The 13,891-nt window shown below is 41.1% G+C and overlaps 1 protein-coding gene across 2 annotated transcripts in view; it reads right to left on the reverse strand.

Annotated features, from left to right (window-relative positions):
- ccdc85a (coiled-coil domain containing 85A) overlaps positions 1–13,891 on the reverse strand; it is a 31,999-nt gene that overhangs the window by 16,190 nt on the left and 1,918 nt on the right. The gene's annotated exons all lie outside the window — the stretch shown is intronic.

Below are 13,891 nucleotides of genomic sequence, written 5' to 3' on the forward strand. Positions count from 1 at the left end.
CATTAGCTATTTTTTTAAGTGCAACAGCAAATTGCATTATCTTGGTCGACTCACCAGTTAAAAGAATCTTTTTGTTGTTGTTTTGAAGTACAACTATGTAAGCATACAAAGTGTACTAACATGTATCAAGTAGTCAAAGTGTGTTCAAAGGGGCTACATCTATCAGTGACCATGGCTGTGGCATTTTTAAGACCCCAGATGTTTGTTTTAACTAAATTAATATATTAATATACTATATTAATATAGTGTATATAGTATACATCAGTGGTCTCCAACCTGGGTTAGGGGAGATCACAGGAGGTGTGCACAATTTTGTCTGTGCTGAGGTTGCGAGCTTTCCAAAATTATATTTGTCCATATTAAATGTATAAAATCCCAATAAAATGCCCACGGACCATCACACACAACCCTCCCTCTCTACTTTCTCGCTGACAGCTGTCCAGCTGTTTATGGTAATAATTCCACCTTAATGCAGTGTTTTACTAGCTCCTGTAAGTCTTTGACATGGAAAGTATGTGTGTGCACATTTATTTTAGTGACAGGCCAAAATCTGCAGGTATGAGGCTTCAGTTTATTAATAGCAGCAGCAGTGTAATATATTATATGCTCCCTTGACATGTGTTCCTTTCCGCTTATGCACAGTAATGTGAGATCAAGCCAGCTGAGCCCAACAAAAACTGCTGTGTTTTCACTGATGAAACACACACACACACACATTCATGCCATGTGTTGGAAGCGACACCATACCTGACGTGACCCTGTGAGGTACATTTAAACTGTGTGTCATGTCTTTGGGACTTCACAGTATTATTGGTAACAGAGACAGGCCCTGGCCGAGGATTCAGCCTGTTCAACTCAGCTTCCATTAACAGATGAATGATGACAAAAGAGGCGTTTCTCATTTCCTAAATCGCTTGCCGACTGACACTGGCTGGGTGTGATGTAAGAGCTGCAAATCCTCTAAAGCCATTTTGCTCCAATTTTAGATTTGAGGTAATGAAATGTTTTTTTGCAGAAATCGGAGCATTTTGGTGATCAATTTGGGCAGAGAGGGGAAGGAAATAAGAGGTGGGATCGCTTCTGAGAACTGGGCTTGTACAACCTGTTACAAAATCATCCACAGAAATCAGGGACTTGTGAAAATCGCATGGTGTTTTCAAAGAGACTGTGTTGGTGGTGGGGAAATAGAGGGGGTTACAGAGGGGTGTGTAGGGTAAGAGCTGACCTTAAGGAAGGGGTGGGAGTACATGAGTAATGTAAATCTGAGTATAAGTTTCCACCCACAGTGGATTATTAAAAAAACACTTAGAACTTGCAGGATATAAATCTAGATCTGCCAGAAATCTAGATATAAATGATTAAAAAGATAGAATTTAAATAATATATAAAGGCTTCACTTTCACTGGAAATTATACTCCAGAGAAAGTTTGTATCTTTACAGAGTATCTTAATACCAGATGAAAAGCTTCAATTACTAGTGGACGTTTTAACCTGATGTAATGATGTGGAAGCATTTAAAGGGTAACAGGCATGGCACTGGGCCAGAAAGACCAGGGTCTGTATTCACAAAGATTCTTAGAATCCATTCTTATCTTAGCCTAAAAAATCTTGGTAAGGACTCCTAGCTTAAAAGTGATTTAGGAACATTCTCAGAGTGACTCTGGAAAGGAGCAGACTAAAGGTTTAATCTTAGTGAGGAGGCGGGTTTGACCCCGTTGCTAAGTGTGACACATTGTTTTATGAGATGTGATTGGTCGACAGAACAACATGAGAATATGTTCCTAATATATAAGCAGCATCGATTGGACAGTGACAAGGGCCGCATGCACAAAGAGTATTTGTTTCCATTAGGAGAGAAATTCTAACAACATTCTTAGAATTATGACGTTTCTAAGAATTTACTCTTATATTTAAGCCTAAATCCTAGTAAAGATAAAAGTGATTCACAAGGTGAGAAACTGTTAGCAGAGAGGAGGACTTCTAACAGAGGAGACAGAGAGGAGAAACCTCCAAACTAAGAATGAGTGAGGTTTAAAATGCTGCGGATGCATCGTGACTTCTGTGGTTCTTTGTTTATTAATATTATACAACATCAATGATATGCTTACATAAAAAACATACCATTGACCTGTATGCTTAATGCAGATTGCTCAAGGACTTTAAACTGTCTCTGCCACTTGGGACAGCTGTTTAGGGGGTGGCGACCTCCTGAAAATAATCCATTAGGCTTTAAGGGAATATGTCGTTATGCTTCATGTAAAATTTGTTCAAAATATGTGCATACAGCCATCACTTGTACGAGCAGATCCCCGTGTATGTGCAGGATCTCCCCTCACCTTACATTGCAGCCAGACATACGGTGGTATGTCTCACAAAACCGTGCGCAAAAAGAAGCGCTGATGTGCTGCTCTGTCCTCTCGCACCCCGTGTCTCCCGTCATTTGACTGTGCTCAGGCTGAGCTCTGCTCCTCTTTCCAGTTCAGTGTCTGCGTTCTTTAACCTGTTTCCATTGTGTTTGCACGTAAATCTGCTCCAGCCAGCGCCTCCATGTAACAGACAGCAATCACAGGAAGTTGGTGACAGCTGAGCCAGTCATCCCTCGTTTATATTCTACAGGCTGAATTCCATCCAAACAATTTGTGTCACCGTCCATTCTATACTTTTTTTTATATTATTAGAAACACATTCTCATGTTTTTTTTTCTGTCAACCCACCACGTCTCCTAAACAATGCGTTACGCTTAGCAACAGGGTCAAACACGCCTCCTCACTAAGATGAAACTTTCAGTCTGCTTCTTCCTCGGAGACTTTAAAGATAAGAGTCCTTACTATGATTTGTAGTCTTCATATTGAACCACAAACATTGTTCCCGCTCGTTCTAATCTGTAGCGTTTTATGAGTTCAGAGTCATTCATAGCTTGGGGAACGTTTCTCTCTGTCGCTCCGTCAGGTTCTCCCTGTTTAAGGAATGATTAAACCTCTTAAAAGTCCTCCTCTCCATTCTTAACAGTTTTTTACCTGAAGACCTTTTTTATCTTTACTAGGATTTAGTATTAATTTTAAGGGGAAATTCGACACTAAGGGAAACTCCTAGCGCTACGAATCTTTGTGAATATGGCCCCTGATGATTTAAAGGGCTCATGGTTCACTGGTTCCTAAAGATGTCAATTGTTATCATATTTTGTTGAAAAATCTATCATAGATTTGAAAAAAAGGCACTACAAAGAAATGCAAAATGTTCTATTATCAGAGTAAATTCAAAGAAACTGCCAAGATTTAAAATGAAAACATGTGGCACGCAAATGTTTAGTGTTTACAGCAAAGCAACTCTAAGTGGCCACAAAAATGCTTAATGGCCTTGATTTATTAATTATCATATCTTATTTATCAAATTTGCTTTTATCCTACAAACTCCTAGCCCCCTCAGGTCCTCTGGTACTGGTTGATTGATTAAAAGACATAAAATGACCGTAAAAAACTATAACACAGTGGCTGAGTGTATCATCCATGGGCATAATAATAGTCATACTTTTTGATCAGTATCCAGGATATACTGTATGCTCAAGTAATATATGTCGTACAGTTTTTGGTATATACACTGTTTAGTTTATCACACTATAATGCTGTTCTAAAAGCCCCTCTGTTCATTTACAAACATTAACCCTTCTTAATAGAGAAATTGACATGCCCTGTTTAAAACTACCGTAGCTCGGGTTATGTTCACACTATTGGAATTTTTTTTTGAAAGATGAGAAACAGCTCTTTCGAGCACTATTACATTCATTACGGTAATGACCAAATTGCGTGTGCCAGGGGCGGAGGTTTTGTGGAGTGTAGGAGAGTTGTTAGATTTTTGTCATCTCTGGTTGTCTTGTCTACTTGTTGATGCACATTTATAGTTGTTTATAAAGAGAAATTTGATGAAAATTCAAATCCGTTTTTTTACTTTTCTTGTCATTACACACTGTTCTGAGCATAATAACTTTCAAAGTTATATTTCATCTGTCAAGAAAAACAGGTAAAATTATTAATACAAACAACATTTTCTGACAGAATCATTTAAAAAAAAGAAGGTGAACTGTTATTAATATAGTAGTGAAAGGGTTAAACATTAGCATACACTTCCTGTGCTAACACAAATGTTATTACACTCACAGCCCTAGCACTCACATCCTTGGCCTTAAAGACGGGACTTTTTTCTGCCCCATTGCCTAAAGATCACCTGTTTATCCTATAGCTCATACACAGCCCTGCAGTGTGAAAGCACCCTTTAACTTATGACATACATGAAATCATGTCTGAACTATATATTACAACTGCAAAGACTTCAGCATACAGCATGTTAGAGAAGCAGCTCATAGAGAGAATTTTGAATTGAAAGGTTGCTTGTTGGCCAATTGCCAAGCAGATGGAAGAATGTATCCAGAGAGACAGAAGATGAAGCTATATGAAAAATGTAGTACAGGGAAAAAATATATAAAATTGATTTATAGAGGAGGCCGAATGACAGATGGAGGAAGGATGAGTGGAAGTAGGAAGGAAAATGTCAACGGACACACAGAGCTCCATCCATTCCTCCTACGGACGTGATCTCCGAGGGGCACAAATTACATTCCAGTTTGACACCAAAGCAGCCCAAGTTCAAGTTATGCACTGATGCGCGCGCACACACACACAAATCACACCCATTTCAGTCTGAAGCAGACAAATTCAATTAGACCACCACTGGCTAAATGGGCTTATCTGAACAGCACAAGCTTGTTACATGAAGCTCTTAAGCCCTGTGTGTGTCTGGGTGTGTGTGTCCGTGTGTGAGAGAGAGCATTTAATATCCTATGTTAATAGGAAAACATGAATAGAGAATAATCTTGTCCATTTACACATCACAGGGGAGTCAGAGTCAGGGGATGTACGAAGGGGACAGATTTCTATTCGACTTAATCCTGACTCCTTCTAACACAACGCTTCTTTATACACGGGGCATGATGGGAAACCCTGATACCCTGAACATTTTAGAGGTTTAATTGAATTGATATTTGATTGTAGTTATATTATGTCAGATTTTCATTTCAAACCAGTGTTGTATCATTAGATGTGGACTTTATAGTTTAATGTTGCACTTTTGTGGCAGAAGAACAGCAATGTTAATATGAATACATACAAAACATGTTTTATATTTTGTCTGCTAGAGCACACACAATATCCCGGTTTAAGATTTAGCCCTAATTAAGTGCGTTTCAGTGTTAGGCCTCACTGTAATGGCTCTTAACAGTTGTTTTTAATGGCATAGAGCTAAGAAGGGAACAACTGGAGTTTTTTAATTTCTTGCTTAGGTTCCAAAACACATATTAAAAGATGAAATTTGTCCCATTTTTAATTAGATTTCCAGTTTCTTGGTTTCCATGGTGATGTTGAGCATTTTTTTAACTTTATTGATGTAGCACACTGTCCAAATACATTTTGAAAGTCTCATCCAGGCATGTATTTAAGATAATTTACAATGCTGTTTCTGTAACACTGAAGAGACATTTGAAAACAAAAACAAATAAAAAGCTTCGCGCTAGGCTAACGCTTGCTTCACTGACTTAGTCAGTTGTACAGCATGGCTTGAGCTATATGTTTGTATAATTGTGTGGTTATGTAACAGTAATGCAAGTGACACCTTCCCTGTCATTGCAGATGGAAATTAGCTCCATACATTCTCTGTGCAGCCTTCAAATGTGGACACTAAGTCTGACACTGTACAGTAAAGGTGTGCGATCCTCGCCTCACAGTGGTGACAGGAAGGTGATGATACTGAAAACAGGAGCACAGTCACTTCTCAGGCTGAGGGCAGAGAGGGTAGTCACAGCCTATCACATCTGTGGTGTGTAACCACAGAAGGTTTTTTGTGTGTGTGTGTGTGTGTGCGCGCGCGTGCTTGCATCTGTTTGCTTATATAATGTGTAATTGTGCATGTGTTTGCGGCAGCTCTGCTTCAATCACGAGACATGTTAGGCTCCTAATGAAGCGAGGAGGCTCTTTGGTTCTCCTCCTTTGGAAGAACAAAGACCGCATCCAGCACCACTGCATTCTGCTTTGGGTTCGGCCTTTGTACGGAGCCTAATGAGTTTTACACGCTAATTCTTCCCATCTGATTCAGCACATATCCACAATTGGGCTGGAAGCCACACCAGCTGAGCTCAATGGAACAGCAAAGAGGAGAAACTCATGCTAAAGACATAGCACAGAAGTGCCTTCTGCCTTCAAAACGTTGCGTTAGAGCCAAGATTTAGTGGCTGTACTACAGATATCAAAATAAAATCCCACGCCACAAATCTGACCTAAAAGACATGGCTTCCTATTAGGAAAGAGGGCAAAAAGAAATGTAATATTTTCCCTGAGGTGCCATTATAAAAAGTTATCTGATGTTTGGGGTGCTTGAATTCAGTACAGCATTACAATTAAAGGATAATGTTCCCGGTCGTTATAGCAAGTTTAATGGATCATGCAGCAATAATAACACTAATAGTCTTAAATAAATAAATTGACCAGCTTTGTTTTGCATCCTTAGCAACAGTCAGTTCTGCATAGCAAAGATCTGAACTGAATGCTGCTCTTGACCAATCAGAATTGTGCATCTAATACAGTCATGTAATAATAAGAGAGCTGTGGTTGTCACTAATTATACCATTGCATACACTATTTCACAAGTGCTTAGATGGATCAAGTCTTATTTAACCACTTGTGAAGGCGGTTGCAGAGACATGAGGGCTTGGAGGATCATTAACACTTCACACAGCCCAGTTGCAAAATGGTTGGTCCTTCATTAGCTGCTGATTTGACTGTGATGACTCCCAGGTGGAATGAAAACACAGCCGTCACAGCACTTCTTGTCGGCTGCACAGTGCTGTATACATGTTCTCTAACAGAACAGAGTATGAGCTGCTGCAGAAAACTGTCCATTAAAAGCACTCCACAGATACAGTATCACACCTTGCACATTAAGGGAGCAGTGTCATGTTTAGTGCACTCTTATGGGCCAGCACAAATTGGCTGTAGACCAGCAAGCTAAAATAAATCATATACCATGATGTCAAGCCACCCCATCTTCAATGTATTGAAGTGTGATAGGCTAGGATAGCTAGAGGTTTGATTGTAGTTTTCCCACTGATTCATTGTTGGTTGTAGTTTTATATGACTAGTGTCATGTCAGTTGCCTTGTGTTCTGAAGTTCCTTCTTGTACTTCGTTTTATTGTGATAGTCATCAAAGTGCAACATGATTAGTTGTACTTCCCGTCCTTGATTGTTTTTTTATATATATGTATATTCTCCTTCTCTTGTCATTGGCTGCCCCACCCTAATTGTTTCCACCTGTGTCTAGTTACCTCATCTACCCCTGTTTGCCATACCTCTTTGATATATTGTTGTGGAGGACCCCACTTTACTCAAGGTATGCCCTACCTCCTTGCATCTGGTGGCACCATGTGACAATCAGTGCCTTCCATATGGCCTTAAAATAGCTCTTGTATTAGCCTAGCTTAGCAGAAAACAGTATGTGCCTGCCTCTCTGCAGGTTTAGAGTCTGAGATTTTATTTGACCAATGGTATACCATTGAGCCATTGTGCAAAATCTGGACTGTCAAACCACTTTAACCTTTTCCTTTCCCCTCATGCACATGTATCCCATAAATGGACACAGCTAACTCAAAGCCCCTCAGCCTGAGGGTCACACTCTGAAAACAGCGTGTACTGATACTAGCAGCACGACTATAAAGGGGGAAAATTACACAGCGCCTATTCAATTATTTAGTGCACTAAGGCTGCAGTGCAGAGAGACCACTGAAGTTAATGACCTCAATTTGTAAAGGTGCTGGCCCTTGATGGAACCTGCTTAATGAAGATTTACGCTGGCTGTGAACAGGGCAGCAACAAGAAGTGGAGAGCTTGGTATTACATGCTGCAGATACAGTCCAGAGGCACAGGGCAGTAAAGGAAATGAAAGTAGAATGAATGAGAGGTGGATAAGACAGATGGAGTCAGGGCAGAATATAAGGCTGGGATCAGAGCTGTCTCCTGCAGAGAGAATTAAAATGAGAGACAATAGGGCCCCATTCACACTGGGGAAATCAATCCATCTAGAGCGGGATTCATGCCGTATCTGGATATATCCGGATAGTTTTTTTCTGAGTCTGAACAACATGAATCCGGATATATCAGAATTGATTTCAATCCACCTCTCGGAGGTGGCTCTAGCCGGATTGGCTCAAATGTGGCTCAGGTCTGAACGCAAATGCGGCTAGCGAATCCTTCTAGCGATGTGATACTTCTGGTTTACAGGGACAGTGTCCGGTACAAAAGCCGTATGTAAACTACGACAGCTTTGCCCTGAGTTTATCTTAGACAGGGCTACAAAGGAATATGAATGAACAAATGAATGAACAAATTTATTGTCACATGTGATACAAGTACAAGTACAAGCACACAGCGAGATTAGGAAGATGGAGTACGCATCCGAGCCGCAGGCATCAGGCCCACCACACGCGCTCCTGAAAGTTAGATTGCAGTTGCAGATACATACAAATCAGCACAAACATAATAACATTGACATTTGATTACAGTACACGTGGTAACGTGATGGAATTTTTTTCATGGACACCAAGGATCAGATACGAAGGCAGCCGTTTTAGGGGGGAGCAGGGTTAGGGAGGGGAGTGTATGTGCGTCAGTTCCATGTGAGTGTGTGCGATAGTATGACTGAGACCGCCAGGCAGTACATCAGTTGTCCTTGAAGGGAGATAGGAAGTTGCACAGGAGTCTGATGGGAGCACAGCTGCTGGGCTATTCTTCAGGCCGAGAGAGGGAGGGGGGGGAGAGGGACAGATGAAAAACAGCCAAAAATCATATAACAATTTTCAATCCGTGATCAATTTTCCCAGGTCAGTAATCAATCGGTCAGTCTGGCCTCAGTGCTCAACAGGTGCATGGAGAATCTTCGACATCTCTCCAACTTGACAGATATTCCTTCCATCGAGATCCTCAAGTGGTCGGACTGTCTTCCAATGTTGTCCACCCGCTTCCAGCCCCCGCTGGAGTGGGCTGAATTGTTGCAGATCAGCCCCTCAATCTGGTCCATCTTCTGATGTAATTCTGAGATCTGGGGTCCCACGAGCCCAGGGTTTTGTTTTGTGTCCACACTAAGCGATAGTGCCAATTTGCCAGCAGCGGCTTTTCCAATAAATTAATACAGTATCTAAAAAAAAAAAATACTTCAGTACAGCAGGACTGCTCCCACGCAATTCAGAAGTATGCTACTACCAATGTCCAATAGATGAATAGGTCCTCCACATCTTCCAGGGACAGTGGCTGGAGACATACCAGACACCAGGTTTCCCAGGATTCACAGACATATCCCGCAGTGAAAGTCCCTTCAGGGCAGAGGGGTTCTCCCGGTGATGTCTTCCTTTGTGAGAAAATGTTGTCCAATGCACTGAGCGACCAATTTATTAGCTCCATGTCAAAAAAGGATCCCAAGGACAGGGTGGTCAAGGGAAAAAAGTCAAAAAATCACAGGACAGGAGAAGAGAGTACAGAGCAGAGCGGTCAGAAACATGTGTGCACTCCTTGAAGGACAGATAAGAAGAATAAACTGCTTTTTAAACCGAAAAAAACCCAAAAGAACGACACAGGACAAAAAAAAAACGCACGACGCATGGTCCTACTGCAGCCTGAACGGACTTTGCATATTACGAGGTGCCACCTAGCGGTTTGGAGGACAGCAACAAGTGGGATTTAGGCTAGATTGAGCATGGACACACATGTGTCAGATTTGAAAATAGGTCTGAACGTATCCAGCTTAAAGGCTATCCGGATTCAATCCACTCTAGCTGGATTGACTTTCTCACGTAAGCATGTACTTGTACACATCAGCTGGTACACAGGGGATTTTTCTCCTCATAGCCTTTCATATGCAGGCATATCTAAGTTCACCTCCTTAGTGCTTGTTGTTTGAGTTTGAAACTGAATAAAGGTGGGTCTGTGTCCGCTGACTCGTCTATTTATATGCAAAATAAACCCACACCATCTGCTGCAAACAAACTTTACTGCGCTGACTTTAATGCCTCGAAATGAAATGCATTCTTGATTGTGAAGTTCTACCCCTCTCTTTTTCCCTGTTTTCTGTGGCAACATTTTTAAAATGTTTTCACCTTGGAACTCTAAAATTCTATGTCACTCTGTTGTAAAAAGCTCACATTCTGAAAGAAAGTGTGTGTGTGTGGGGGGGGGGGGGGGCACAACAATAAAGAACATTCTGAATTGAATCTGTACTTGCCTCTACCTCCATTAATTAAGTCTTAATTATGACACCTACTATTAAAGTAAACACACTTTCATGTTCCTGCCACCCACAGTGTCCCCGTGGATGTTAATTTTGTCCTCTGCAGCCCAAAGTGCATGTGACAGCCAATTTCAGAATTAAACCATTTATATCTATTTAGGGCAGCACCATCTGACTCACATATCAGACATCAAGCATGCATTTTTTTTCTAACACTTTTTTCCCACTGAGGTTCTCAAAAAGTAAGTTTGGGATCCACTGACCTGCTCACAGTGTACATGCTTGGCTCTGTATGGTAATAAGATCTCAGCTAACAGCACTGTACATCCAGCCACTATTGTTTCCTGGTATCAGCTGAGTCAGTGATCCTACAGCCATCTAAGGTACAAGGCTATTTCCCATGGCCTCAGCTGTAATATAGAGAGCTTCCACTCAGCACTGTGGAAATCATTACTGCTGCTGCTGCTGGGCTACCACAGTGCAGCACCTCACATTACAGCACACTGCATCACATACACTCAGCCGATTCCTTTGTTAGCATTTAGCAAATGTAGCCATACTCTTTCAGTCACGTCTTTTTATAGTGTCTGACTTGAATCATCTAGCAGGACTCTGCAGGGAAGGATGAGACCATATTTGGAATATTGTGGGTGTGTCTGTGTGTAAATGTAGTATAGGTGAGGTTTCAAGTGTGATTGCCTTCTGTTTGTGTGTGTCCATATAAGATAAGTAGCTGTATAATTTGCAAATGTCCCAATGCCAACCTCAAAATGTGGTCATATTTTCAGTGGTTGGACAGAATGACAGGCCATGTGGTGGCTGATATACTGTACATGGATGTCAAGGTGGTGGGGACGACGGAAATAAGTCATTCTATGTGGGTCTTCCTCTGACATGAACATCCCTGACTTTATGTGCGCTTGCAAAAAAAAGTTAGAAATAATTATTTTAATTTATTTATGTTTGTAAAGTGAATATTTCAAAGAAATAATTGTATGGTTTTTGTCTTTCTATTTTATATTATACTGCACAAAGACATTTCAAGATCTCTCTACCTATAGCTGTGGTAGTGCTGTGTCTATACAGGTGCTGCCCATGAGACTAATAAAAGTGTGAACATACTGCAGTCTGCAGTTTTCACATTGAAACGTAAGTCAGACGTAAGGTCCAGATTAAACAAGCTGTTTGAAAATAGCTACAAAATTTTTGCCTCGTTAGCACAGCTCTCTGTGCAGAACTGGCTCCATGTTGTGAAAAATGAGGCTCCTAAAAGTCAGTGTACCCTAACACCAGCAGTTACTGTTTTTATCGTGGCCAGTTGTCAGCTTGTAATGTAATATAGTTAGGGTGTTCAACATGTGCACAGACACCCTCAACTCTTCTGTAAGGAGGCTGTTCATTCTGCAAATCCACACTCCTTCCTGTTACATGGATGTACAGTATCAAGACTTTCTTATGAAAAAACAGCACATTTGGTCGATAATACGACCCCCTGATATGACACATTGTTGGGAGTATGCTAATGGACAATGGATGTTGCCCACTGTCATCCAATCATATACAGCTGTTAGGAAGTAGGTTAGGAGATAGGGCAGGGTAGGTTGGGGATGGTGGGAGTACAGACAGGGTGACGAGCCAGGGTTTGAATACCCCTGACCATGCGAGCTGTTTTGTTTTCAATTTTTGCCATTAGGCGTCACCGTCGAGTCTCTGATTCATAATTTGTTTTTGGTCAAATTATACCGATAATGATTTATTATATTATTTATTTGTTTCTGTTTACATTTAACATGTTTTTCTTTTTTGGTTAATTTGTAACTGGTTTGCATGTTTGTGTGTGTGTGTGGAACTTTCAAATAAACGTTGTATCCTAAAGTCTAAAGTCGTATCCTAAGTCAAACGCAGTGTTATACACAGAGAATCAAAAGTCCACAGAGCTGACCTGGATCAGTTTAGTGAGTGAATCAGGGGAATCCATTTACCACCACTTAATTGCGCACACAGCAACCCTATGCTCCTCCCACACAAATGATATAATTAAACTAACCAGCCTCTAGTGTGATCACAACAACATAAATGTGCGCTAAATTGAACTTTATTTCCAAGTGTGTGAGTAAAGTGTGTTAAGGCTGTTTTACTGATTGCGGTTTCCCTGGATGCACTTATCAAACTCAAAGCCAATGCTCAGAAACACAGAGAAACAACTATAGCATAAGTACCACAAGGGAGCTCTTTGGAATATTTAATGACAGCCAAATTAAGTCAGCCTTAAAAGCCAAGCAAATGTATTTCACATCTGCTGTTTCAAAGACTCTTTTGCTGTCAAAAATAAATTGTGAGGAGAAAAAAAAACTGACATCAAGTTGAGCAGCTGTCAGATGTGAGCTAACAGAAATGATCGGACAGCTTTAACACACCTCACACACACACACACTCTGTTAATGCACACTCCCCTCTCTGCTTCCACTTCCGCTTCTCAAAGGTGTGTGCTTGTGTGTGTGTGTGTGTGTGTGTGTGTGTGTGTGTGTGTGGGGCAGCATGAAGCACACCTCTGTCGTACCTATGTAACCCATACACTCAGGAGAGTTGCATCAGTAGTGTTCCCCTGCTTACAAACACACTCAGATGAGTACAACTCCCTCGCACTCTTGTTGCCACAGCCAGTGAATCAACACAACCTCTGTGCGTGTGTGTGTGACCTCCCAAGCTGAGTCTAGGCTTTGTTGAGCTCCTGAGACTTTGTGTGGGTGAACACGACCTTGTGTTTCCTTCCGAACATCAAACCAAGGTCATCCCTTACTGTAGCTTCCACACGCAGTTCAAACATCATGAGACAGAAATAACTGCATCAGGAAGTTCTCTGTTCATCATGTGACCCAGCAGCTACATGATACATAGGTGGCTGGTGTAGGAATGGCTGCGTTAAGTCTTTAAGGGGCCCCCGCAGGGGCAAAAATGTGTCCCAACCGAAGCTACTGCTTTTTTCCTGCTGCCACCAAGCTTAAATGAAGTTGTGCAAACATAATTAAATTGGGTGTCCTCAAAGTTGTTTAAATAAAACAAAATCCTTAATTTTACATTTAAATAATGACCAGAAAACAAGAGTATTTGGACCTTGACTCATAGCCTAGCATAGCATAGCATTGTGCAACCTTGACCTTAAACCTCCAGTGTTTAGAATTGTGTACTGACTCCACTTTAACTGCAGCAAAATAGCTTAGCTTAGCTTTGTGCTAAGCTAATACTGACCTACTCTATATTATTTTCTTTAACTTCAATATCCAATGTTTAGAATTGTGTATTGAAGCCTCCTGAATGGCAGCCATTTACCTAGTTTACCTTTGTGCTAAGCTAATACCGACTTAGAACAAGTTCCATGCTAACTTTACACTGACTGTTTTGTGTGTTTAAGTTAGCTAAACTTGCTAACATTCACAGGATGCACAGGTGAAATGTGTATGTAAACTAAGCTTTATGTCCTGCAGGTAAAATGAGGCCTCTGATGCTACTTGTCCTCAAATAGGTGAGTCACAATCTGCACAGCTGAGATGCAGTGCAGAGTCAGCAGGATCC

This window comes from Parambassis ranga, chromosome 15 (assembly GCF_900634625.1).
Source record: "Parambassis ranga chromosome 15, fParRan2.1, whole genome shotgun sequence".
In the NCBI taxonomy this organism is placed as follows: domain Eukaryota; kingdom Metazoa; phylum Chordata; class Actinopteri; family Ambassidae; genus Parambassis; species Parambassis ranga.